A 27443-nucleotide genomic window follows, 5' to 3' on the forward strand; every position below is an offset into this window, starting at 1 on the left:
TTCTCTCCGCCCGCCGCTCGCGGCGGCACCGGGCTCGCTCCTTTCTCCCTCGCGCTCCCGCGCGCGCCGCGCCTCTCGCGCCCCGCGTTTCCGTCTCAGCAGCCCCTGCGAGCGCCCTCAGTAGCCATTATTCACGGGCCACCGGGGGACAGGAGGTAATTAGAGACCGCCCCGTGGCCGCATCCACTCGGCAAGCGCGATGCGGGCGCGGGGTGCGCGCGGGGAGGGGCGCGCGACGAGGGGGCTTGGCTGCGCGCAGCCCGCGCCCCAGACGCGGGGGAGGGGAGGAGGAGGAGGGGGCAGGGAGGGAGGAGGCGAGGGGAGGAGTGGTGAGCTCGGGTAGGGAGCTGGAGGAGGGGGCGCCGGGGAGACGCTCCCGCGGCTCTCACCGCGGGGGCTCGGGGTCACCGGCTAGGAGGCTCCGCGGCGCTTTGGGGGCGGGGGTGAGTGTCTCCGTGTGTGTGTAAATGTGTGTGTACGCGAGCGCGCGCGCGCGTGTGTGTCAGAGATAGAAGGGGAGGGAGGGAAACGCTTTAATATTTTTCCAGTGACTTACGAGCCCGTGGGTGAGCTCTTGGCGGCGCGATTAGGTCCGTGTGTGCATCGGTGTGGCTGTATATTTCTGGTCTGTCCTACGTATGAATGTCATGGGGTTTGGGGGTCTGGCTACGAGCTTGTGAGTGTGTTGCTGGGTCTCAGAGGAACTGAGTGATGCGGTGTCTGCGTGGAGTTGTGCTTGTGTGAGATCATTTATAGAGGGTTGTGTGACTGCGTGGGTGGGACTGCGCCCATGTGGGGCTGCGTGTGTCCGAGGGGCTGTGTGTCTGTGTGTATAGGATTGTGTCTGCGTGGGCCCGAGTGTGTCTCAGGGGTGCTGTGTATCTGTGTGGGCTTGTTTGCGAGTGGGATTGCGGTTGCTGGGGTTGTGGGTGTGCGCGTGGAGGGGGCAGTACGCCGGTGCAGGGCTGTGGGTCGACGAGAGGCTGTGGTGCGTGTCGGCAGGCGGTCTTGTGTATGGCTGCGTAGGGCTGTGTTCTGCGTGCGGGTCTGAGGCCTGGCGGGCGCGGGGGGCGGGAAGGGGGGGCTCCGCGTGGTGTCGGCGACGGCACCGCCGCAGAAGAGCCGCTTAAGGCGCGAACAAGCTACGCTGGGGTCGGGGCGCAGCGCGAAGAGTAGTGGCGGAGGAGGGGCGGGGACAGAAGGCGGAGACGAGGGGGCCTTCATCCCGCGCCCCCCCCCCCCCCGCACCAGAGACGCAGCTTGGAAATCCTGGTACTTGCCGGCTCCGCGGTCCTAGAGGCACTGGGTTTGGGGGACCCTGCTGGGCGGGGGAGACGCCTATGGGCTGGGGGCCACGGGATCTGAGACTCGGAGATCCGCAGAAGCCCAGAAGTGCGCGGCGAGGGCTACTCGAAGCTGGAGACGGCAGAGTATGGGCCAAGACAAAGAAGAGCGGGGCCGAGGCCTCGAGGCGGGACCGCACCTCCAGGTTCCCCCCGCCGCCGAGGGGCAGCCCAACCTGCACGCTAAAGGCTGTCGCGCGGAGCCCCGCGGCGGTGGCACAGCCCCTCGTCGCCCCGGTCCGGGAGCAGCCACAGGGAGCAGCTCCAGAGCCCTAGGGGCACGAAATTAAGAGCCCGGGGAGGGGCCGCGGTGGGTGGGGGGGTGGCGGTTTCAGAGCGTAGCGGGCGGGCGGGCGCCGCGCCCTGGGGCTGTGATTGAGCGCTCGACTGGCCCGCCCCTCGCCAGGCGGCTCACCGCCCACGCAGCCATTCATTCATTCATCTCTCTGTCTCTGCATCTACCCACCCTTCTATCCATACACGTGTCCGACCTATCGTCCGTTCACCCAATTATCGCGCCAGGGATCTTACAGACACGTCAGCCCTGGCTCTCTCCACTTTCTCCTGCTTGCCAGTCTTGTTTGCCTCGCTCTCTAGGCCTCCCACCTATGTTCCCCCGCTCAGGCCCCTCTCTGTTCTGCCAAGAGGGGAGGAGCACACTCTCGACCTCTGTCGCACTTCGGTTTTGCTGTTCAGTGATTGCCCGACTTCCTCTATTAACCACCACCCCCCCTGCTGCTACCAACTCTCCATACATCCTACACTCCACTCCCGCAGCAATTATCAGCCAACTAGGTGTGGGGAGCCTTCCCCCCACCTTGCGGGCGCTCCCTGGGGCCTGGTGGCTCCTTAGAGAGGGCTGTGGCAGGCAACACATCTCTAGCCACTGTCTGAGCGTTTCTCTCGGGCCCAGCCTCCTCCAGGCTGGGGTGAGGGAATCGGGGAATGGACTAGAAGGGGTTTCATGGATTGCTGTGCCTCAAGGTCTTTGGGTAAGGGCTTGAATAGTCACTCCCAGGCTTACCATGTGTGCAGAGTCAAATGGGAAACTAAAAACACAGATTCCTGGGCTCTGGCCCAGACCTAACCAATTCGAGTGCCCAGAGCCTTTGCACATGCCAGGTTTGGCAATCACTGGCCTGAAGCATCTTACAGCCTACCCAGACTCCTGAGTGTGGCTGCCTGGGGCCTTGGGGCAGGCCTCTCTCCCAGAAATGGGCCCTAATGTGCCCTCTGGACTGACCAGTAGCTGACCTGGTAAGGAATCAGCAGAAACAAGCCAACTGTGGGCACCCGCTCCCAGCCAGCAAGCACTAGGCAGCCCAGCTCCTCTGTGGACTCCAGTCTTCCCCTCTCTGGAGTGCAGGCTACTTAGTCCTGTCTTCAGTGATCTGGCCTGGGAACCAGGGTCACACAGTCCTGAGGCTGAGGAGAGGCCCACGGTGTGCATCATTAGACAACAAAGCCCAAATCCCTGCTGGGGACCACCAATCCAGTCACAGACTGGCCTGCAACCCTTATCATGGTGACCCTCAGCCTAAAACTGTCCCTGTCACATCCTGATTCAGCCACCTTGTCCACACAGATGGCCACAAGGTCCAGATTGGCAGGTAGGGTTGTCAAGACGGTAGTGTGGGGACAGGCTCCCTTCTCCTCCCTGGCTTCAGTGATCAGAAGTGTCTGATGAGAGCCCATCCAGTCAGGGCCCCCCGCCACCTCTCTGACCTCATGTCCATCCCCCTTACTTACCACTCTATCTTCTAGATATTCTTTGAGTTCACCAGACACAGGGCCTTTGCACTTGCTTGTCTCTCTGCCTGGAATGCTCAACCCCACCTTCTGATGTACCATATAATGTATTTATTTAGGTACCTTGTGGTTGTTTTTGTCTGTGTGCTCACTGGCACTCCTTCCTGTACCTGGAATGGTGCCTGACACACATTTAGTAAGTGTTTGTTGAGTGAATAAATGAGTACATGAATGAATGAATGAGGCTGATCCAGCCCAGGACTTTCTCCTCTTTGAACCAACGGCCCCTCTGGAGAAGAATGGGGGAAGGGGCTGGAGAACATCAGGGCAAGGGCAGGTCATGGGACTTCCACATCACTCAGGGAACACCCTTTACAGATTCTGGATTCTGAGCACATATCCTAAGGGTCTGGAGGAATGACATGGTAGTGGGATGGCTTGGCCCAGAGAAGAGCCGAGCCCTTCATCTGTTCCAGGGGCCTCAGTCATTCTGGGGGCCGTGTGGCAGGGAGGTCTAGATTCACATCCGCCGAAGGCCGATGGAAACCTCTTCCACAAGTGTTATCAGAGGGTCATCAAGATAGCCCCCCAAGAGGGGATCTGCTCATGTCCAAAAGGAGAACCCCAGGGTGGAGGGCCATCAGAGGACCAGCGAGAGCACACAGGCAGACATTCTGATCCCCACCTGACTATGTTTCTAGAGAAATCTCACTCATCTTGGCCTGGCACAGAACAGGGGCTTGATATACATTTAGCAAATGAGTGAATGAAAAAGACACAGTGTCAAGATTGAAACTTAGGTCTACATGGCCCCCAAGCCCTTGCTTGTTCCATCAGACCCTACTGGCAGGATGCCATGGGATCATGGTGCTAGTACCCAGCACACAGCAGGCGCTCCATAAATGCTGGGGGCATGACTGGCAGGGGAGGCTGCCTGCTTGGCAGGCTCCCTGCTCCAGGCAGGGGTTTGACACCACGTGAGTTCTGCCCCAGGCTCCGAGGAGAGAGAGGATCCCCCATGCTTGGTTGGTGGGAGAGTTTTATGAGCTGGGGGGTAGGAGTGCTCACAGGTCTCGAAGGGCCAGATGCCTCCTGGTGAGGGGTGGCTGTGTTCAGGAGAGCCTGTCCTGGACAGGTTACCCTTTTGTTGGCCTAGAACCATCTGAGTAATTGCTTTCCTGCAAAGTGTGTCCAAATACAATTTCAGTTCAAATAGTAAACAGGGGCCCGGGGAGTCAGCAGGGCAGTGGGGGGTCAATGGAGCTGCCAGATGTTAGGCTGACAGGCCACCAGGGACAGGGGGTATCCAGGGGCCACCCAGGTGGGCACAAGAGGCAGAGAGAAGGGGTCTGGACTCCGCAGACCAGGCCAGGCAGGTGCCACTTAAAACAAAGAAATCGCATTCAAGGTTAGCAGCCTCGAGAGGCCTTGGGTCAGAGGTGCGCCAGGCAGGTTTCAACATCTCCTTTACACATATTTACAGAGCAGTCAGCCAGCAATTTCAAATCTCCATCTTTCCTTCATATCCTTCATGCCCCCCCCCCCCCCCATTTCAGACTGGGTCACTGAGTCCAAACAATGCACCAAGGTCACAGAGCTTGCATGCAGCAGACATATCCGTCCATTTGTCGGGCGGATGTTCACTGAGCATCTACTATGTCCAAGGCCCTGTTGCATGTGTTAAGGATTCAGAGCAAGGCACAGGACAAAGCTTCTGTTCTTTGTGGTCATGAGTCAGACAAAAAACAGAATGAATGGGTAAATTACATAGTATGTTACATTTAGGCACAAAAATAAATAAAGGGAGCATCTGGGAAAGGGCTGTGTTTTCACACTGGGTGGTCAGGGAACTTGCACTTGGAAACATCTGAGAATTGACTTGAGAGACTAAGGTGGTAGGGCACATAGCAATGGGGGGAGGGAGGGGATGTGCAGGCAGAGAGGACAACAAGGACAAAGGGCTTGAGGCAGAAGCAGGGTGAGAGTTTTCATGGAACCGCAGAGGCTGGTGTGGCTGGAGCTGAGTGAGCAGTGGGGCAAGTGGGAAGAGATGGGGACAGAGAGGTGACAGGAGTCACAGGACCTCAAACCCTTTAGTAAGAGCCTTCGCTTTTATCCAGGGCTGAGTTGTCTCCGCAGGGTTCTGAGCAGGAGAGGGACAGAGGGACACGATCTCCCCGAGGTCCTCACAGTAGCCCCAGCTGGTGTGAAGAGAGCGGACATGGGGCCCCGGGCGGGAGCAGGGAGGCCGGTGAGTCAGCCCCCGAACCGGTCCAGGTGGAGGAAGACAGGGCCTGGCCAGGGTTGGGGTCATGGAGAGCTGGGAAGGCAGGTTCGTGAACTTCAGTTCAGACAACGGCTGAAGTGGCCCCATTCTTATCGATGGAGTGGGAGAGTGGCTACCTTCCCTCCCTTATGTCTCCTCTTGTTCCCCAGATTGACAGACTGAATCCATTCTGCAGATCTCTGCTCTGGGGTGCCTTTCTGGGGGCACCCACCAAGTGCCAGGCGTTGTTGGGGGCACAGGGGAGATAGCCATGAGTAAAACAGACAGCTCCCCCCCGCCCCACGCTTGTAAGCTGGCATGGTCACTGAGCCATTCTAGTACTGTGACTTTGGGTCCCCCACCCTCGGTTCTGGCCAGAGCCAGGGCAGGAGAAAGGTCTGGGGGCTAGGGGTGCGCACTTCACTTCACGAACTGCCTCGGGTTGGCCCTGCCCGCCCTACAGGGGCTGCCCATCAGGGTCTGCAGAGACCAAACCAGTTTCTGCCTTTGATCTGCACGACCTTTGATCTCTGCTGTCTGGGGCTTTCTCTGCCATCTGTCTGTCCATCCATGCTTCTTTACTAGGCTGTGGGAGGCCACCACCTGATGAGGTCATACAGCTTCAGACTCAGACAGAGGCAAAACCACCCACCATGGGATCCCCTTCACTGGGTGTGGGCTTTGGGGGAGAAACATCGTCGGGGGTGGGGTGGGGGGGTATCCTCTCAACCTATAGCCCCCTCAACCTCAGATTCCTGGGCAGTCCAGGCAGGCACAGCCCCAGCCTGACCTCCACGGGCATCCCCTCCCTTGCTCGGCATGAGTGCTTGTGACCCTGGGCTTGGAGGAGCCAAGGCCCTGCCTGGGGTGGCGATGGCAGCTGAAGGCAGGGCTGGGGGTGGGGAGTACATGGGAAAAAGAGGAGGGTCACACAGCTGGAAAGACAGAGGAAGGACAGAAGGAAGGAAGACAGACAGAGGCTGAGGAGTAGGAGATGAGTAGAGGCTACTAGAGCGAATGCAGGGGAGAGGGAAGGAGGGATGAGGGGCGGGGAGGGAGGGTACCAGAGAGACCCAGGGAGAGGGGAAGAAGCACACGGACCAGCTAGCAGAATCCCCCCGGCCTGGGGAGGCCTGCCCCTGCTCTGTGCTCCCCTCCTTAGTCCTGGGTGCAGAGGACACCCCCTTGGTGTCCTGGCTATGACTAATGGCACCAACTCCCGGCACATGCCCCCTGGATGGGATCCTGTCACAGTCATGGGAGCAGCCCACGGCAGCCACGGAAGCCTTCTTGCCTCTGAGCCCACCTCTCCAGTAGCTGCAGCCCAGGGCTCAAACCCATCTTCCTGGCCAGGGAGCCACCAAGGGGCTGGGCATCCTGTCCGGTCCTCTTCGTCAATGCAGATGGCCCTGCCTAAGCCCAACCACTGTCTGACCCTTCACCCCAGTCACACTGTGTGTCCCCTGCCCTGACCCCAGCCCTAGACTGACCCCCCTACACTCTGCCAGGAATGGACTTCTGACGCTAGCCGCAGTCCCTAGCCACAGACCGACATCTGGGCCTTGCTAGAGACTGACCTGTGACCCCAGCCCCAGCTCGAGCCTGAACCTGATGCTGACAGAGGCAATCTGCCATGCTGGACACATTCCACCAGGCCACTGGGGACCATGTGGGAAGAAGAGAAGCGTCCCCGAGGTAAGGAGTGCTGTCAACCCCGGACACAGGCTATGCTGAGGCCTCAGGGTCAAGCAGTGACCAAGGAGAACCCACGGCCCCTGACACTTTCCCCAAGCAGAGCTGACTGGCACTGAGTAGGAGGCCTGCCTGGGCAGGAGTGAGCAAGCCAGACACACAGACATACTCAGAGCCTGACGGACCTACACACACAGTCAGGCCCACATGTCCAGCCCTGAGACCCTCGCACACAAAAATGTACGTGCAAAGACACAGAGATGCAAACCACGGACACACAACCAGACACGGTCGTGCACAAACGCACACCAGCCCCACCCCTGCCCCTTCTCACTGGGCCACACAGCTCCTCTGGCCCAGGGGTGCTCAGGGACTCCCCAGAGTCCCAAGAATGGGAATGACAACAGCTCCCTCGGCTTCCTCTCCTTCCCAGAGGATATGGATCTGACCCTGAGCCCCAGTGGCTTCACCTGCATGCTTCAAAGAGAACTCAGCGAGAGGGCAAGGATGACCCCTTCCCCCAAACTCAGGGCAGTCACCATTTTTGACAGAGAGGGCCCCCACATCACACAGCAGATGGGGAGCAGAGCCGTCAGGACACGCATAAACACACAGGCTCCCCAAGGTGGAAATATGCGGGCACACACATCCATGTGTACACACACAAAACCAGAAACATATGTGTGCCTGTATGCTGGCAAGGAAGGGGAGACAGTGTGCCCAGGTTAAGGACACACAGGGCCTCCTCACACATAGTCACGCCTGCATGTACACCTGGGTGGCGGCCACCTGCCTCCAGACTTCTTTGTTCCCTGACCCCAGAACCCATGGCTATCTCCGGGGGGCTCTAACATTCCTCAGTGGACCCCTCCAACCCCTTCCCAGCTCAACTCAAGGCTCTGTGGGCCTCTGCCCTCCCTTTACCTGGCAGCCCTGGGGATGCTGCCCCCAGGCCTTCTCTTGGCCTCCAGTTCCCGACCCCAGCCATGTGAGGACCCCGGGTGTCCTCCTGACCTCGTCCCGTATGATGGCTGTGGCTCTCACCCAGACTGGGGTTGGCTACCACATGCCCTTTGTCTCTGGCACTAGGAGGCCAACTCCCTCCCTGCTAAGGGACAAGCCGGTCCTGTCACCTTGGCCTGTCAGCCTCAGAATGGGATGAGAGACCCAGGCCAGCTTAGCTTCTCCCAGGGAGAGTGAGTCCCCAGGAATGTTCTCATGGAAAGCCCTTTTCAGGGGTGCTGCCTCCATCCGCAGAGATCACCTCTGGAAGCAGAGAGAAGAAACTGCTGATCAAGAGGAGAGGAGGGGTGGGAGGGATGCTAATTGTGCTGTGTGAATTTTTTACCACATGAGTGTATGAGGAGGAGGAGGGGAGTGGGGGGACGAGGGAGGGGAGGGAGGAGGAGGGGGTTATTGTTCTTGTGCTTTCCCTCCCAGTTTGGCTTCATCCCCACATTCCCAGTGGAACCCAGGTGACTGTGCCACAGGGCACAGGGGTGGCGTGTGGAGAGGCTGCTCACTCTGCCAGGCACCCCCATGGAATCTGCCCAGAAATCCTCTGAGGGAGGTGTCTTTAGTCCATTTTGGAGATGTGGAAACAGCCTCAGAGAGCACAAGGTCTGAGTGACTTTGTGGGGAGCCCGACCCACTCACTCCTCGTCTCGGGAGCTGCTCTCATTCACCTGTTAGATCCCAGGGCCCAGGTTGGAGCAGTCTAGCTTGGGCACAAGTGTGGAGGAAGGGCGTCAAACCCCTGGCTTCAGAAGCCCGCCTGGGCTCTGACCTCTAGGAGAGTTAGCAGGCGATGGAGTCACGGCTCCCATCCTCCCCACACACCTGAAACCAGAAAAGGCCCGGCCTCTGCTCTCCCCCAGGGCAACCCCGGCTCTGCCACATCTTGGCTGTGTGTCTCTGGGCTGTTCTGCACCCTCTCTGGGTGGAGAGGTGATGCTTTTGCTCCTGCTTCCCTCACGGGGAGGTGGGAGGGGGCGATATGGGCTGGAAAGCAGCCTTCTAAGCTGTGATCTTTCTCCCCAAATTCAGCGGTCCGAGACCAGGAGAATCCTCCCAAGCCTAGCCCCCCAGATGAGGGAGCTACAAGGGGCCTTCACTCTACTGACTGACAGGGCCAAGAGCCAAGTCCAACCCAGCACTAACAGGATGTCTTCCAGCCCTGCTTCCATATCTTTCTGTGGTGGAGAGGGTTGTGGTGACTTTCTTAGACAACCCACAGCACTCCCAAAACATGTGAGGAGAGATTCGCACCCAGTCACTCTGCATTGTTTCTGAGCCATTGTCACCTTGAAAATGGGAGGCTGGAAAGGCCTGGGTTGTGTTGAGGACTAATGGAAATTTTTTTTTTTTTTTTAAGGATTTTATTTATTTATTTGTCAGAGAGCAAGCGAGAGCGAGCGAGAGCGAGCACAGGCAGACAGAATGGCAGGCAGAGTCAGAGGGAGAAGCAGGCTCCCTGCGGAGCAAGGAGCCCGATGTGGGACTCCATCCCAGGACGCTGGGATCATGACCTGAGCTGAAGGCAGCTGCTTAACCAACTGAGCCACCCAGGCGTCCCAGGACTAATGGAAATTTGCATGTGAAAGTCACTGCGGGGCTTTGCCTCATCGTGCACCTTGACAAATGCTGGTTCTGATGTTATTATTCCCTCCTGGTCTATGGAGAGATGGGAGTTTTCTTTTGATCGCTGGGATAAGGACCAGGTTTCAATTTCGTGGTGATGGTCTGAACTATTCATTCAGAAAGCCTGCTTGCTTGTGCTGCCTGGGGCCAAGGCCCGCCCATGCTCTGTCCCCAGTACTGAATGACCACTGACTTGTGCTCTAGGCTACTCATGCCCAGATCCCTTTACAGCCTCCCAGCAGCCAAGGGAGGGGCCTGGGGGCCCCCCCGTGCTGCAGACCCAGAAACTGGGGCTCAGAGAGGGAGCTTAGGAGCAGTAGAAGCAACAGGAAGACAGATTTCACCTCCATATAAGGAAGAGCTTGCTAACAGGCAGAGCTGCCCAGAAATGGAATGAGTGAGCTGCCTTGGGAGGTGGTGAGCAGCCTGTGGCTGAAGGCGTGCAAGCAAAGAAAGGGGGTCTCTGGGTGGAGAGGGCACGCAGGCGGCTCAGACACTAAGATGGGGGAGGACCATGGGGATCTCTGGTCCTGTGACTTGATCAAGGTCATGTGAGCAGGAATGGAATTCCAGAAGGTCGGAGCTGGGGGCCAGAGCAAAGGCTCTCTAGCTCCAAACCTGCCACGTAAACGGCCAGCAGAGAGAGCTCAATGGGATGGGACGAGAGGCCCAGGCCTCTGAACCAGTCCCCTGCCCGCCCCCCAGATCACACAGCACTGATGTCTCAGAAAGAAATACCTACTTTTAATTTTAGAACTTGGAAAGTATACAAAAGTAGAAAGGAAAAACACCCCCGAGTCCCCCAGTGATAATTACTATTACTGTCTCCCTCCAGTCTTTTCCATGGGCATCCATTTTGGTGAGAAGTCCTGGTAGGTTCTGAGCAAAACGTTTTCTCATTGAGATACAATCCTCATACTGTACAATTCACCCTAGGAAAGTGGTTTTTGGTGCATTCAGAGAGTTGGACCATTGTCCCCACTATTTAATTTCAGAACATTTTCTTGCCCCCCCCCCAAAGGAAACCCATGCCCATGAGCAGTCACTCCCCATCCCTCCACCACACCACAGCCCCTGTCAACTACTATCTGCCCTCTGTCTTTATGGACAAGTCTAGTGGCCTTTTCTCAGCCTCCTTGTGCCCACACTCACCCCCATTCAGCCCTTTTGGTGTCCAGAGGGAGCCTGCAGAAACTTAAGTCAGATCTATTCCCTGCTCACTTGGAAACCTCCAGGCCTCCCACCTCACACAAGTTAAAACCTAACTTGTACCAAAGCCCACAATCACCGACACAATAAGACCACTACCACCTTGACCTACCCCCTCCCATTTTCCCCCGACCCTTGTGCTCCTGCCACAGGTTGGGGAGGGTCCTCTTCCCCAGCTCCTCAAATACTTCAAGCACGGGCTGGCCTCAGGGCCTTTGCACAGGCTGTTCTTTCTATGTAGAACCTGCTTCTCCTAGATGTCTGCTCAGCTCTTCTCACCACTAGTCCTGCAGCCCTGCCTTTTCTTCGTAACACTTATCATCTGACATGTCTGTCTTTCTGTCTGCTCTCTTCTCCTCCACTAACATGGCAGCACCGTTGCCTGGTGTCCTGTTTGTGCCTAGCTTGGAGTCGCGGTTCAATGACTATTTGGGCTGGCTCCAGTAAAGCAAGCAATGTACGAGGAACAAATGCAAAAGCCAAGCGCCCCACAGAGCAGACGTTATGAACGAGGCCCTCTGCCTGTGGACATGTGTGGTTTCAACCATACTGTGCCTTTTGTTAATTGAGCCAGGCGGGTTCACAGAAAAATCCAAATTCCGGTTTCTCTTGAAAACACAAATCTGGTCTTCTAGGGCCACATGCCCAGGAGACAACTGTCAGCAGGCACTGAGAGGTGTGGCCCTGGAGTGTTGGGGTTGTGGCTCTGGGGGTGCCTCTGCCAGGGCAGGGGGCCCTCCCCAGGTCAGAGACTGTGAGGTCCTGAGGGGTGAATGCCTGTGGTGCCTTGGAGCTGTCCAGATGTGTGGTCTAGAAGCTGGCCTCTGTCTGCGAGAGGCATGAGTTTTACCCCGTAGCTGCTCCTGGCATCTGGGTCCCTGAGTGACCCCAGCCTCATTTCCCACCCACCTTTAATATCCCAGCCATGTCAACTAGCAGGATGAGCCCAGGCTCCCCAAGGCCTGTCACCCTTAACAGCTACTGTGCCCGCTCTCAGCTTCATCCTTAGGTCTTAGGGTCTCACCTGCCCCCAAAGACCCTTGAGGCCCCCCTCTGTGCACCCCCCCTCTTTGGACTCTGAGATGGAGCAGCGAAGGGCGGCAGCCGCTCCTCCCGGCCTCCCCAGCCCTGGCAGTACCCAGCGCACAGTCGGCCCTCAGGAAGCTCGGCTAAAGGACTAGATGACTGGAGCCCACCCCTCTGGGCTGGAGGAATTAAGGGATAACACCCAGAGGGTCCAGTTTGGGTCACGCTCTCCAAAGACAGAAAACCTGGGGAAGGCCTGCAGTGGGGAGGCTGGTCTGGGGAGAGGGCGGCACGACTGGAGCCTGGGTGTGTTGCTGCAACTGTGCGTGTGTGCGTGCCTGTGCACACGTGCCCGTTCATGCTGATGAGGGAGGGCTCCGCAGCAGGCAGGGTCCGGTGTTTTCCTATGGCCTCAGTCTCCCCACTTGCATGCGGGGCTCCCGCGATCACCAGCCCCTCTGGCCCCATGCTTCAGGCCTGTCTCCCCACCCTGGGGAGGTTTCAGGGTACTGCAGCCCTGCCTTCCCATCCATCAGGATTTTGCTGCATTCCTGTGAGTCATTCTCCAAACAAACCCCTGCGTGCAAAGGAAAGGAGGGAGCAGGGGAGGGGGAGAGGAGAGGCTGGATGCGAACCCAGCCCCGCCTCCTCGCTCCTGCCTGCTCCCCCTCCATGGCCCTCCCAGGCAGGCTTGTGTCCCAGTCCCTGGTCCCAGGAGAGCTCTGGAATAAGAGTCTGGTCAGCTTGTACCACGGACTTGCTGTGTGACCTTGGGGAAGACCCTGCCCTCTCTGGGCCTCTGGAGATGATGATCCTGGAAGTCCCCACCTACAGGGTGCATAGGCTTCCAAGGCAGACGGTCTCAAGGTGTCGCATGGGACGGTATGCCATGGATGTCCTCAAAGCAGCCTGTGCCCACTGCCTTGTCTCAGTTTCCCCACTTCTGAAATGAGGAGAGGGCAAGTCCCTGGTAGGCCCAGGGGCTAGGGGACCCACCTGACAGGTGCAGCTGGACCAGGGGCCTCAGCATGGGTCCAGCAGCCTGTACCAACCAATCATGGGGCCCAGGCAAGCCTCCAGCCCCAAAGCTAGGGGGCGGAGGGAGTGCTCCTACCGGTACCGGAAGTCCCAATCTCCTGCACTGAGGCCTCATTGTGCAGGCATTTCCCTGGGGAGTTGGGGAGGGGGGCACTGGGTGTCTCTGAGTCACAGAGCCAGGGGCCAGGCCTGCAGGAATGTCTCTAGGGGCGGACCCCAGCTCTGGGAATGGGGGATGAGACTCTGCTGAAAAAAGGAGGAAAAATCCCCACACCAGCAGTGAAATGGCTGTGGCTGTAGGCCCGTGTGTGTGTGTGTGTGTGTGTGTGTGTGTGTGTGTGTGTGCATGTGCGCACACGCGTAGGCATGGGCGTGCGTGTTTGTGTACATGAGGAAGGGGTAGGTACGACAGGCGTCTGTGGCTACAAGGCTCAGGTGCTGGGACCTGCTGGTCCAAATCAGTAAGGACTGTGGGCAAACATCCGTGTGTCAGGACGTGTCTGCATGCATGGCACGCAAGGGAAGGATCGGGGGTGCAACGGGTCTCCCTGGAATGCTCTGTCTTGGGGCTAAAGCGTCCTCTGGGCTCGGCTTGTTGGTGAAAATCCGGATTCTCAGTCATTCTCCCGGCAGCCATGAACTCTGCCGGGGGGCTGTGTGCACTGGTCCGTGTGCCCCGTATATGTGTGTCTGCGTGTGCTGGTGTGCCCTCAGATTCTCCAAGCGAGCTCTGGGAGTGGTCACGGCTGAGGGCCGGCTGGTGATGGAAAATGTGTCTGTGCGTGTGTGACAGGTTTTGGAGGGTGTGAGCGTCCACGGATGCGACCCCAAGTGACGGGGCTGCGTGGGTGTGTATCAGCAGTGCCCCAGTGGGCTGGCGTGGAGGGATGAGTGTGTGTGCGAGAGGATCTCCGCCTGAAATACCAGATCCTGGAACTGCCCCAGCCAGTCCCCAGCTCTGCCTCTGCAGGGGAGGAGCTGCCCCCTTAGTGTGCTCCCTCCCTCTGGCTCCACAAGTAAAAGCAGGCTTCCAGAGCCCCAGGAGCTTTGCACACACCTCCGCTCTTATCTGGGGGCCCCAGAGGGTTCCCAGCAAAGCTCCAGGTCAGTGTCCAGACCAGTGCCCCAACACACCTCACCTGGGACCTGGTATTGGGGTTCAGAGAGCCCGGGCAGGGGTTTCACCTTGACTGAGGCCCAGCAGGCCTGGAGGCCACCCAGGAGGGAGATGGGGGCCAGTGTGAGGCCAGGGGCCTGGAAGGGCCTGCTGGGATGAGAGGGGAGGTGGGGCCTATGGGCGCCTGGGGGCAGGAAAGGGAAAGGGGGTGTGTGGGAGACTGCCCGGGATGGTCACACAGGACCCACGCACGGGACATGGCAGACCTCACTGCGGGGAGCTCAGAGAGCCCCAGCTGGCTCCCAGCTCCACCTCTCAGCAGCCTGAGCCGCTAACTCAGCCTCAGCACCCCCTTCACGGAACATGGACCCTTTCTTCCTGACAGGGCACAGCAAGGGGCTGACACACTTCAGACTCTCCAAAAGCGGTCACTCTTATTAGGGCAATGGTCCCTGGGGTGCTGCGACAGCACGTGGGAAGCCCAGGCTGTGGGCTCCTCTCATGCACTGAGGGGACTTGCCCTAAGTCCCTTCTGCTCACTGGGACTTGGTCTTCCCACTTGTAGAGTGGGGGTGATGCAGGCCAGCGCACCCAAGGGTAGGAAAGGTCTGGGGAGGAGGACAAAGCACTTCCTTTGTGCCTGGAGTGAGGGCAGCAGGGGCCCCCAGCGCAGGGCTCCACCCGGCAGTTGTAAAGCTGGACAGCTCTGGGTGTGTCCCTGGGGGTAAAGATTTGCACCCTGAAAGAGAGGGTGGGCTCTGGTTCACTGGCGCCTGGCCCAGGACGGGGACCTGGTTCTTAGGCTCGGGACCTCTGCTCTGTGCCCTGGCCATGTACGGAATCCCTCGGTTGTCAGAAGGGGAGTACGGGTAAGGGATGGCCACCGCTGTGGGATCGGCCCTTGGGGACAGGGAGTGTCCCAGTCCCAAATGACAAGTGATGAGCTGCCCGGGGACAGCACAAGAGGCATGCGAGGGGGTGTGGGAGACAGTGACCCACTCAACCACCGACTCCAGATCCCACCTGGGGGGATTTCACGATTTCATGGGGGAGCCTTTCCACGCGGTCCCCTGGCCTCACCCACAAGAACAGCCCAGAGGGGAAGCCACCAGAGACAGTTCCTCGCTCATTTACTCTGGGCTGATGAGCCCTGTGTCCTGGAGAAAACAAGGGGCTTGCTACGCAACGAGCTTCTTGGAGTTCGTGAAGGGGTCTCCTTCTGGTGGTGGTGGGGGGGCTGCCCTCCTCCCCTCCACCCCCCCACTGCTGCCACCTCCAGGTCAATTTACACCTGGAGAGGACCCAGAGAGACCCAGGGGCTGAGGAGTCATTACAGGGAAGCAGGTGGGGGGGCAGAGGGAGCCAGCAGGGTGTGAGGCCAGGGACAATGATGGCAGGGGTGACACCTGAGAGGCTGGGAGGGAGTGGGGGGTCAGCGGAGCCCACAAGCTTGTGGCCTCTGAGGCCTGTGCCAGACTTCGGGGCCTGATGGATCCAGGTACCTCCTTCTGCTCTCCATACTCTCTGTCTGGGCCGCTCGAGGGTCCAGGGAGCCTGGGAGCTCCTGAATCTGCTCAGGACTCTGCTGGCACCTCTAGTAGCCCCCATGTCAGTCAGAATGAAAGCTGACGTCCCCGGCTGCAGATCACTCCCGGGTCCCCTCCCTTCCCACCACTGCAGTCACACGGGGCCCTTAGCCGTTTGTGCAACACGTGAAGCACGTTCCTGCCTCAGGCCTTTTGCACAGCCATTCCCTCTGCCTGCAGTGCCCTTCCCCCAGACATCCACCAGGCTCACTTGCCTCCCTCACACAGCACCTGGTCGCGAGGCCTTTCCCGATTCCCGATTTTAAAACTGCAAACATCTTCCACTTCTCAAACCTCTTCTCAGCTCTGTATTTTCCTCCTTGCGTGTATCGCCTTCTAGCACACTCCATGGTACTGTCCCCCAACAGGAAAGAAGTTTGCTGCAACAGGGATTTCTGCTTTGTTCACTGTTGTGCACTTAGAAAAGTCCCAGACACATAGTAGGGGATCAGTAACTGTGTGGAAGGGACAGCACACCGTGTTATTCAAGAGAGAAAAGCCTCCATTTGAGGGCTGAAATCTTTATAAACCTTCCCCCTGTGGGAGTTTCAATTCTTTTTTTCTCCAGAGAGTGCAGAGGAAACTGGCACCATTGGCCTGCAGCTCAGGCCTTGCCCCCAAATCAATGGTTCACTCTTGACAAGGGGGTGGCTCTCATTTTCTCCAGTGTTTGGTCCACTAACGAACCCATTTCCTGGGCAAGCTCCTCTGGAAGTTGCTCGGGTACTGGATCCTTGGTGATCTTCCCAAACCTGCTGTGTCGCTGTGCAGGGTGCCCCAGCCAGCCCGCTGCGGCTCCCCCAGGCTGCAGCGGCTTGCCCGCAACTGCTGGCCACCAGCCCTGGGCTCTCCCTGGCCCTGTGCTTCCTTTTCAGATCCCCGGTCCTCATCCTTCAGCCCAAAGTTCTAGGCCAAAGTCTCCCTCCAGCCTGGCCAGACCCCACTGCCACCCCCTCAGCCTTCACTCAAGCGGGACCCACTGCCCGGAATGCCGGTCCTTCCCTCTGCCTGACTCTGCAGGTCTGATGCCCACCGGGTCCCCTCTGGGCTGTGTGCCGTGGTCCTGTAGAACCAACCCCAAGCTCCCCTGAAGAAACAGGTGCTCAAGAGAGCTTCACCAAACGAATGGAGGAGGTAAACAAATTAGCAAGCATGTGAATGAACGAAGTGAGAGTCCGAGTGGAACGAGTCTAGAAACAGGTCAGCAATACAGTTCTGCTTTTTGTCTGGCCTCCTGCACATCCCCTGGTTCTCTGATGTGGACCTCTGGTGTGTGGGGATCGTGCGTGAGTGATAATGATGACGTCTGTCATCACTGCAGTCAGCCAGCCTCGGCTAGGCTACCTTGCTACGACAAAACCCCCACATCTCAAGAAGTGTATTTTTTCTCGTTCACACCATGGGAGGTTCCTGCTCACTAAGAGGTCACCACTTTGGGCTGTCAGATGGAGAGAACGTTCTGGCACGTCTCCCTCAGTGGTGAAGTGCTCAGCCTGAGGGCTGTGCAGGTCACCAACCAGACCTTGTCCTGAGACCCGACCCCACCGCAAGGCATCCCAGAAGTTAAATCCCTACCACAGGCTTGGGAAGATGAGGAACTGGAAGTTCTGACCAACAGCTCTAATGACACCTTCAGAAAGACCGATGGCACTGTGAACAGTGGAGGCCACTTATCTAGCAGTTCCTGTGTCCCGGACGCTGGGCTTAGGACCTGAAGTGGAGTTTCACTGAACCCTCGGGGAATCATCCTGAGTTCTGAGGCCACTACCAGGAATATCCCCATTTCCCAGATGAGACAACTGAGTCCAGACTATGGAGCGACTCACCAAGGTCACATGGCTTGGAAGGGGCGGTGACACGGAAATCAGGACTCACGCCTGTGATTCTGGGCCCTCGTGCACTCCGCAGCCCAGCTCGGGCTCTTCCTTCCACTGAGGCTGGCTGGGGCTCAAGGATGGCCCTCAGACCAGAGGTCCCCCGTGCAGAGGGCCATACTGACCATCCCTACAGGAAAGAGCCTCCTCACCCTGCCATATCCCATTCCCAGACTTCTCCAGTGTGAGAACTCCTGGGGGTAACGAGGCCAGTCTCAAATTTTACTGAGAGAGAAAAAGGCTCAGAGGGAGCAGCGACTGAACCAAGTTCACACTGTTGGGCTGTGCAGGGCTGAGACAAGATCACAGGTCTCTGTCCACCATGCTCGGAGTGTCCCCAAGTGTCTCAACAGCACTGGGGGCCCTGGGGCACCCTCAGTCTCAGACGCAGCCCCTCAGGAGTGAGGGTGGTCATGTGCCCTCTTCTTTCCTGGCAGGCAGGTCCACTGAGGAAAGGCCCAGTTCCATCCAGACTTCCACACGGCAGGCCTGTGGCCCTGACCACTGGGGCTGCACCCTTGAGGAGCTGGGCTGAGTGGCCAGTCAGCACTGGCTGCTTCCTGCTAGAAGGGTCAGTCCCCAGAAGGGAGACCAAAGAGGGATGGAAAGAGGTAGGTCTCTACACCTAGGATTTCTGAAAACAAGGTCTTGGGTCTCTGAAGCTCCTTGGGGGTCTGTGGACAGGGTCACGGAGCAAAAAATAAGGAATCAGTGAAGTGTGAAAACGGACCTACCTGGAATCAGATCACAGCTCTACTCTGTGATCTTAACTTCTGAGCCTTGGTCTTGTCATCTGTGAAATGGGTTGTGATCAATATAGCAGAATCCATAGCCTGCACCTGTCACCTAGTAGGTGCCCAGTGAACACCGTGGCTCTTCTGATTGTAAATGGTATTTTTTTGCCCTCCAAGTTCCTCCCTTCCCATCCCTAACCTGAGCCCCAGACCATGATTAACCCTTCCTGAGCTACAGCAGAGCACCCATACCAGAAAGGTTATGGCTAATGACTCTTGCTCTGGCTGCCCCAAGAAGGCACTGCCCTCACATAGTCCGTCCCTCCTCCCAAAGATTTGATGCTGAGCAGTTTGGTCAGAAGGAGCCCCCACCCTGCACCCAAACCCTGCTTCACATCCATTCCCAAGGAGTGTCAGTGACTCACAGGGTGGCGGGCCCTAGCAGCCAGACTTCAAGGGCAGCCCATCCTCCTCATGTGGACGGGAAGTCAGGGCCTTCCCAGCCTCCTCTGAGCCCTCTCTCTTGGACGAAGCCTGGAGTCTCCAAGTCTCCTGACCCCTTCGCCCCTGTCCCCAGCTCCTGGAGTCTTCCCCCTGCCTATGAATCCTGTGTATAGTTCACAGTCCCAGTCATCTAGTCCAGAAGCATTTACCCAGCACCTACCCCGAGGAGAGCATTGCCAACCACCACTAGAGAGGCAGGGTCTAAAGGGCACAGCCCCACCTCCCTGTGAGCCCAGAGCATAGTGGAAACCTATGCATTCATGATGCCCCATAGCCCAGTGCTACTAACCCAGGTTTTGAAATTGCACAGCACCAGTCTGAGGCCCAGCCCTGCCACCTCCCAGCCCAGAGACTTTGGACACACTAACCTCAGTGTATCTATTTGCAGAATGAAAGAGTAACACAGAAGCTACCTCAGGGGTAAGAAGAGTTACTGAGTACCAAGACTTTCACACAGAGCCTGGCACTCAGTAGGAGCACAACCCTTGTAAGCCCCATTCCTTGCCTTGACCGGGCAAGGGCAGAGTCCCGTGGCATGCCAGTACAGACCTCCCTCCAGGCTTCCACCACCTCATTAATCAGAGAGGACTGTCCACCCGGCTAGGATGCCACCTGACGCCCCTGGCAGCCTGCCCATTCACCTCCATCTTGTCTGCAAGGACATCTGGGGATGGGGATGGAGCATGCCAGATTCTGGCTGAAGGCCAGGCATGCTGGGACCCCAGCAAACCAGAAGAGGCCCACCCAGCAGGCCCCACTGCCATCGAGCTCACATAAGGCCATTGCCACACATCACACACACACACACACACACACACACACACACACACACACTGCATGCACACAGTAGGTCCACAACAAACACCCTAGGTGGAGTGGGGAACAGATTGAGGCTAAGCCGTGCCTGGAGTGGGGGTACGTAGTTCAAGCTCGCCATCAGAGGGAGTGAAGCTGGTGTCTCAGCCGCCGGGAGCCACTGAAGGTTTCTGGCCAGCAGAGGGACCTCTGCCCACCTCCCCGCCCTCTAAGCTCAAGTTCTTTGGGCTTGTCCCTTACTCCTCCTACCCCCAATATGAGTTAACCTTCTGCCCCAGGCCTTTGGTCCCAATGTTCTCCCCACCTAGAAAACCCTTCCCACAGCCCCTCTCGTCAGCTCATCCTCCTTCCAGGTTGAGCTCAGAAGCCTCTCCAGACCTTCTCAGTCTGGGCTCAAAGTCCCTTCTCTGCTTCCTACAAAATGATCGTTTTTACATTAGAGCACAAGAATTCTGTTCTCAGGCCATCTCGCCCAGACAGGAGTCCTTGGAGGGTGGAAACCTGATCTGACTCCCCTCTGCACCCCAACACTGGCTGACACAGGGCAGGGCAGGGATCCGTGGCTTCCTGATGGACATCATTTTAGGCTCTCGAATTCTGTCTCTGAGATGGCACAAAGGGAGGACAGTGGAGCCCACTTGGGAAATGCTGTTGGTGCAGACCAGAGGGGAAGAGAAACTGGGGGGCGGGCAGCAGAAAGGAGGGGCTGGTGCACAAGGGGCAGTGGAGAAGGGAGCCATCTCGGAGAAGCCACATGTCCAGTACACCTGCTCCCTCTCCCCTTTCTCCTTCCCTCTGCAGAGAGTTGAGAGGGAGAGAGGGGAGGACTGGGGGAGAGACTAGCGGGTACAGATGCCTAGCTGCACGCCCCTCCCAGTGGCTCACCTGGTGGGGTGAAGGGATGCAAAGGCAGGTCCCACAGAGAACACCTTAAGTCTCAAGGTGTCCTGACCTTCCTGACATTCCCTACAGCACCCAGGGCTCCCAGTCCAGCCAGTGGGCTCAGGGCAGCACTGCAGCCCACAGCCCATGCCATCCCCTGGCATGCACGGCTAGTCAGACCAGACTGACCTCAAGGAACTGTCCAGCTAGGGGAGCAGGACACACCAGGTAACTCCACATCTCTGGCAGCGCCTTCCCCCAACAGAGGGAGCAGAAGGACAGAAGCTGCCTTGTTGGAGGGGACAGGGATGGATTTCAGGGCGGGTGGGAGAGGTAGGAGAGGGGTCTTTGTTGCAGAGGGAACAGCTTCCAAAAGGCAAGGGAGGTGAGGCAGAGAAAGGCATGGAGGGGGTGCTCTGAGAGGTCACCCTGATGGCCCTCCAGGGGACCTGGCACACACTGAGTGACCACCATTATTGCTGGAGCAGAGCAGGTGGCACCGGCCCGGTCAGGGGGCAGGGGCCGTCCCCAAGGGCCTCGAATGCCAAGCCAAAGATGGCCCAAGGCGCGGGGCCCGGGTTCGGGGGGAGCGCCGAGGCCGCTGGCGGAGCAGGTCTCCGCCGAGGCAGGGCGATAAATTAATTAAATGAACCTGCCACGCCAGCCTCTCCCCACCCCGCGCCGCGCTCCGAGGATGAGCGGGATGAGCGGGGCCGGGCCGCGCCCGCCGAGACGCCCGGCGCTCCCTCCCTCGGTCCCCTCCCCGCCGGGCGCCGTTTTCCAGGTAATTAAGGCCGTCCGGGCGGGCGCGCAGCTGCTTCCGCGGCCGGCCGCGCCTCCGGCCCGGGCAGGTGCAATTAAACCCGCGCGTTCGCGGCCATTAAGCATTAATGTAGCTCATTAGCATAAGAACGAGAAGACGCTTTGATAGCGGCAACCCCGCAGGGGCAGCCGGCGAGCGCCGGAGGGGCGGCGGGGTGCGGCTGCTGGAGCCCGAAGCCCGGCCACAGGGCACCTCGCCAGGGAAGGGGATTGGAGCCCTAACCCCTGAACCAACCCCATCCCAACAGTAGGTCTTTGGAGGGCCAGGGAGAGGCTCACCAGCGAGGGTAGGGGGCTTCTTCCCAAAGACACCAATGGGTAAGCTGAGGCCTGGAGGTGCCACGGGTCTCACACAGGGGGTCCCACCCGGGAGCTAGAACCCAAATCTCAGCCTCACAAGTTGTTCCTTTATTAACAGTAACAGCAGTCAGCACTTAATTCCTGTTTCTACGCACTTATCAGAAATTCTCTCACTTGATCCCACCCGCCCCCTCCACCAAGCAACCCCAGGAGCTACTGGGTACTTGTAATTGTGACCCGCATTTTACAGACGAGGGAACGGAGGCTTGGAGAGGAACCTGAATTGACCTCAAGTGTCCCAGCTGGTAAAAAGCCAATGGGTGGATTTGAACCCGGGCAGTCTGGCTCCCGAGGCTGGGCCCATAACCAGGAAACCACACACACTACTGCAGTAACACAGACAGGGAGGGGTGGGGACTGTGGCTAGGTGGAGGCTGTGTCATCCCACCCCAACAGGGGGTCATGCCATAGTCAGGGCCACCAGTCATGGCCTTGGGGGAAGCAGGTTGTAATAGTCCAGAGGACTGGTGAACTAGAAACTGGGGGTAAGCCCGCCCAAGGATTACTCACTGGCAACTCACCCCCAAACACTGGGTGGGCCTTCAAAATGGGTCTGGGCCAGATGCGGCGGGAGGACAATCAGTTTGCCCCTTTGGTCTAACACCTGGCAATTCAGTTCATATAAGTTCAGGAAACGCTATCGCTAAACAAAGGAACAAGTGAACACGTGGGTATGTGCCTCTCTCCACAATGTGGGGGGAAACCAGGGACTGACTCAGTTTTCATCTCTTCCAGGCTTCCTTTGGGCCTGGAGGTGGCTCTATGAGAGCAAAAGGGCTAAGACGAAATGGCAGGTGGGCCTGAGGCAGCCTTGCTGCGCTGTGGCTCCCGGCGTCCCCTGGGGCAGTGCCTCCGGCATTCCAAAGTCAAGGTTGTTGCCGAAAGATGTCTTGAGGGCCCTGGTGGGGCAGGCAAAGAGCACAGCAAGAGGAGACACAGGCTGCCCGAGTTCCACTCAGAGATGATGGAGCTAGAAGGAAACTTCTAGCCCCTGTGGAGCTCAGAGAAGGTAGGCCGTTCCCTGGGGCCACACAGCAAAACTCTCCCGACTCATTCAGTCCCAGATGTGCCTTTATCACGTGTCCTGGACAGTCTGTAGCCGAGACACAGGACTCCTCTCTCCACGAGTAGCTTTTGCAATGTACTCTTCAAGCCTCGGTTTTGGCTTGTGATAAATGTGCATTCCCATACACGAATGTATAATGACACCAATAATTTGATTATTCGGTTGCTGTCTTTTCCCCCTTGGCCACCCGTTTCCCAGGGCAGGGATCACAAACACCCACATCAGGGCTGATTTCAGTCCTGGACCGCAGGAGGCTTGCAAACATATCTGTCTGTCATATCAAGTATTATTACTACAAGTAGTCACAATGCCTAAGAAAAATGCATTCCGGGGTGGGGGCTTTCTTGCCTCCCCAGCCCTCAGATACCCCTCCATCCACACACATACACACTTCGCCTCATGGCTGGCTCGCGGATCTGGACAGACCTCCGTGCCTCCACAGCCAGGAGAGGGGCTCGGCCCCCCTCTTCCCAACCTGACCCTGAGGCCAGCCCACCCCCTCAGCTGCCAGGCTGGCCTGCAAAGGTATCTGCCCCAGGGGGCCCTCAGCTGCCTCATTAGGAAAGTAGTGACAGACCCATTAGCTGCTAAGGGTGTGTGTGTTGGGGGGCCGCTGAGGGCTGTCACAAGGCTGAGGAAAACCAAATGCCTGCCACTTCCTGGGCCTCTGGGCCCCATCTGGGCCAGGGGCTGTGGCTGGCGAAGGGACAGAGACAATGGTCCAAGTACAGAATAGCCCTCTGAGACTCAGGTTGGATCTCAGCGCCCAGAGCAGAGATCTCCCAGTCACTCCTTGCTGTTCTCGCTCCCAGCCTCTTGGCTGGACTAGACTCACTGATCCTTGACAAGCTCCTGCTCCCTCTGCCTGGGCCGTTACAGCCCCGATGCTCTGTGTGAGAGGGACACAGGGACCCAAGAACCTACTCCCGTGTAACAGAAGAGGAAACTGAGGCCCAGAGAGATGCTGCTCCAGAGCAGAGGACAAGAGCGGGTGCTGGGCTCTGCATGAAGGCCCTGGCTTGGCCACTGACAGGCTGTGTGGCCTCTGGACCTCAGTTTCCCTGTATGTGAAATGCAGGCCTGGACCACAGTGACCCTGACCACAGTTTCCTCTGACTTCTGAGCTCCGGGAAGGCCCAGTTCTGCTGGAAGAGGGTCAGGGATTATCAGTGTCCCCTCAGCCCCCAAAGCCAGTCCTTCCTGGGGCCTGAGGCACAGCTACCCACCGGGGTCACCGAACTCAGATCTCCCCGGGGCACTGAGTTCCGCCCAGCAACCCGGTCAGTGACCCCGACGGCCTCTACCATTGATAAAAAGTAGGTGGGAAAAGTCCTACACCACACTCCACATGCACACAGGAACAGGCCTCACACCACAGGATAAACACATTAACAAGAAGACAAACACTCAGCCACATACACAGGTCCCCTGCCCACAAAAGCAGACATACAAACCACACACACACACACAAAGGAGCATGGCCCCCCTCCCCCGTTGAACCAGTGCACCTGAGTACCCAAGACATGCTAGGACAGACCAACCCCCTCAGCTCATTTCTCCAGCCCAGACACACACACACATACATACACACAACCACACATCGGTCCCAGTCACAAACACAGACCCCCCCACCCATATGCATGAATCGCACACATGCAGGCACATACTCAGCAGTCCAGTACAGACAGACTCACACACGTGCCTGGATGTACCAGCCACAGAAGAACCATAACCCCCTCCATGTACAGAAACCTCCCCCACCCCCGCACCGGTCAATGGACACAGCCACATGCTGCCCACACAAGCCCCTAAGCCCACGAACACACAGATACACACCCATCTCGCCTCTTGGTTAAATTCCATACAGTAGGCGGCGCCCAGCCCAGAAGAGAAAATCCAGATAAATAAATCATGTTCGGAGCATCAATCTCGGCCCCAACCTGGCTGCCTCCTTGCTGCAGGTAAAGCGAGACGGGTCTTAAATATTTTATAAATGCATAAACCTGTTAAGAGAATATAATTTACAGGGCCATTGGCTGGAGGCTCACAATAGCCCTCCCACATCTTTTCATTTCGGAGAGCACGTGGTGGTGGCAGGTGGCGGCCACTGGGGCATGGTGTCTGGTGCCCCACCCGCTGCCCTTCTGCCAGGGGTGTTATTCCCAGGGAAAGGGGCATTCTGTGATTTTCCATCCACTAAATCCAACTGCTGCTCGGAGACAGGGCCCTGCATTCTCTTGTCTTTTCAGCTTTTTCCCCCCAAGCCTTGGATGCCTTTTAAATGCCAATCCATCCCTGGCAACTGTGATTTTCCAAGGCCTGTTTCACACAGGACTTGGAAGTGTTAAAACTGAACTGTTAGGGAATGGGGAAGAAGAGGAGGCCAGGCAGCGGGGGTGAGTAGGGCAAGGACAGCTTGCAGCCGGGCCTGAGGGGCAGCTGGACCTAGGGAGGTTGTGCCTGATGCCAGCCCTGCATGCCCCAAGGGAGAGGAGGAGGAGCCTAGGGCAGCAAAAATGGCTCCTAGGACAGACAGAGGCAACAGAAAGTGCATCCCAGGACCAACAAAGGGTCTTTGGGTCTGAGCACAGCTCAGGAAAAGGAGGCTGGAATGAGGCTGAGGTCTGAGCCCTCACTGCAGCCTCAGGCAGCTGGGGCCAATTAAAGCCCCTTGCTGCTGGGACCTGCATCTCAGCGGGGGGCAGGAGTCTTCAGTGTCCCTGAGCAGGCTAGGTGGCCTCCTCTGCCCCCAGCTAGCAGGACCCCCCTGGCTCCCGCTGCTTTTATCAGAAGTAAGTGGCAATGACGAAGGGCTTCTCTGAGGGTCTGTCTGCCCGTGGAGAGAGGCTGAACAAAGTCAGGAAGGGATCATCCAGTCCGGGTGTTTTCTGAATATCTCAGAAGAATGTGGTTCCGGTTCTCTCAAGACTCCCACAGATGCGGGGAGAGAGGAGAGTGTTACACAACATTAAGTGGGAAAAGCAGGATATCAAATGGTACACACAGGAGGAATGATGGCATGCTTAAACAACAACAAAAAAAAAACCCGTGAACAGGGGGCGAAGTCAGATGTGGCTGCCTTTGGAGACTGGGAGTATGGGTGAATTGTTTTCCTTTTAACTTGTCATATTTTCCAAAAGTCTATAATAAGCCTGTCCTCCTTTTATAGTGAGAAAAAAACCCCACCAAGTGCCTTACAAAACCAAATACATAGAATGGTCCCATATTTTACATTTTCTTATCATAAATTCTTTATCATCTGTCTAGAAAAAAGTATGTTGACAGTGGTTATGTAGGGGTAGAGATGGAAACACGGGCTTTTTACTTATTTAACTGTATATTTAGATCTTTCTAAATTCAACATAGTAACATGATAATTTCATTAAAAACAAAATGCTTAGGACAGGCAAGTTCTCTGATACCAAGCCTGAGTGCCTCCTACTGCATCTGAAAGCCCCTCCTCACTATCTCCATTCAAGTGTGCATCGCGTGAGGCTTGAGAAAGGCCAAGGGGCAGTTGCTCAACAGGCACACAGCCTCTCTTCCAAGACCTAAAGGCTGGCATTCAATTTTGCTTCCTGCCCAATCCAGGTGTGTGTGTGTGGGGGGGGGCCTGGGGGACAGAGGATCTGAGGAGTCGGTGCCTCTGAAAAGACTGGGGGTCAGAAGGCGGCCCTGGAGTGACCAGGTCGGGGACTTAAGGCACTAGAACGAAGGAAGAGTGGAGGAACGCAAAGCTCCGGAAGGGGCTGCCCCCAGGGCAGGCGGGGTGCCCAGGCTCGGGAGGGAAGAATGTGTCTCCTGGCCAGACAGCCCCAATGGCTGCCAACTAGGGGAGGCCCGTGCTCCTGGGCTGGAGGGAGACCGTCTGGGTGGCAGCGTCCAGGCTTGGACGACGTGGTGTGTGTCAGGGGTGCCTTCCTGGCCCCTCCTCTTTCTTGCCCTTAGTAGGGAGGTAGGCCCGGCTGGCCCATGGGAGAGTTGGAGGGGTTGGAGGGCCCGAGCTGCGCCGGGACAGCGTGGCCTGGAGGCCAGGCCCTACTTGCAGCGACTTCCCTGCTTAGGGAGTAGGGGCCGCAGCCTCTCCAGGAGCCTGGGCCCCAGGAGGCGCTTCCTGCTGCCCATGATGTGGGGTTGCGGGGCTCTGCTCACAGAGCCCGTCCAGAAGTTGAGTCGCACAGGATCCAGTCGCAGAGCTAAGCTCGATTGGAAGTCACTGCCCACAGCTCTGGGTTCCCGGAAAGACACCGACCGACTCGGCGAGGGGGCGGGGCCTCGTCAGCCCCGCCCAGCGGCCCCGCGGAGCACGCCGGGACGGGGCGCTGCCCTGGCGACGGGAGCCGGCCGCCCCGCCCCGCCCCCCCGCGCGGCCTCCGAGCCGAGAGGCTCCCGACCCCTCCCGGCGTTGCCGGCCCGCCGGACGGGGCTTGTCAGGCCGGACGCCGCGGAGGAGGCCCCGACGCGGCCAAGATGGTGGGCGCCGCGGGAGGGGTGCGGAGGGGAGGGCAGGAAGCGCGGGCGTTTGCCCTCCCCGCCGCCCCCTCTCGAGGTTGAGGAGAGGAGAGGAAATGGCCCCGGAGGCGATAATCGAGCTGCCAGTGTGTCTGGCCTGACAGCTCCTACCTAAGCCTTTCCCCCGAGGCCCGATGCCCGCCCTGGCCCCAGAGGCGGACCGAGCAGGGGCTACCCGAGCTAGGATCCTGAATTTGACACCCGTTC

The 27443-nt window shown here is 58.0% G+C and overlaps 1 protein-coding gene across 1 annotated transcript in view; it reads right to left on the reverse strand.

Annotated features, from left to right (window-relative positions):
• Positions 1 to 27443, reverse strand: part of RAI1 (retinoic acid induced 1) — a 117945-nt gene that overhangs the window by 79449 nt on the left and 11053 nt on the right.

Source organism: Mustela nigripes, chromosome 16 (genome assembly GCF_022355385.1).
Source record: "Mustela nigripes isolate SB6536 chromosome 16, MUSNIG.SB6536, whole genome shotgun sequence".
Lineage (NCBI taxonomy): Eukaryota > Metazoa > Chordata > Mammalia > Carnivora > Mustelidae > Mustela > Mustela nigripes.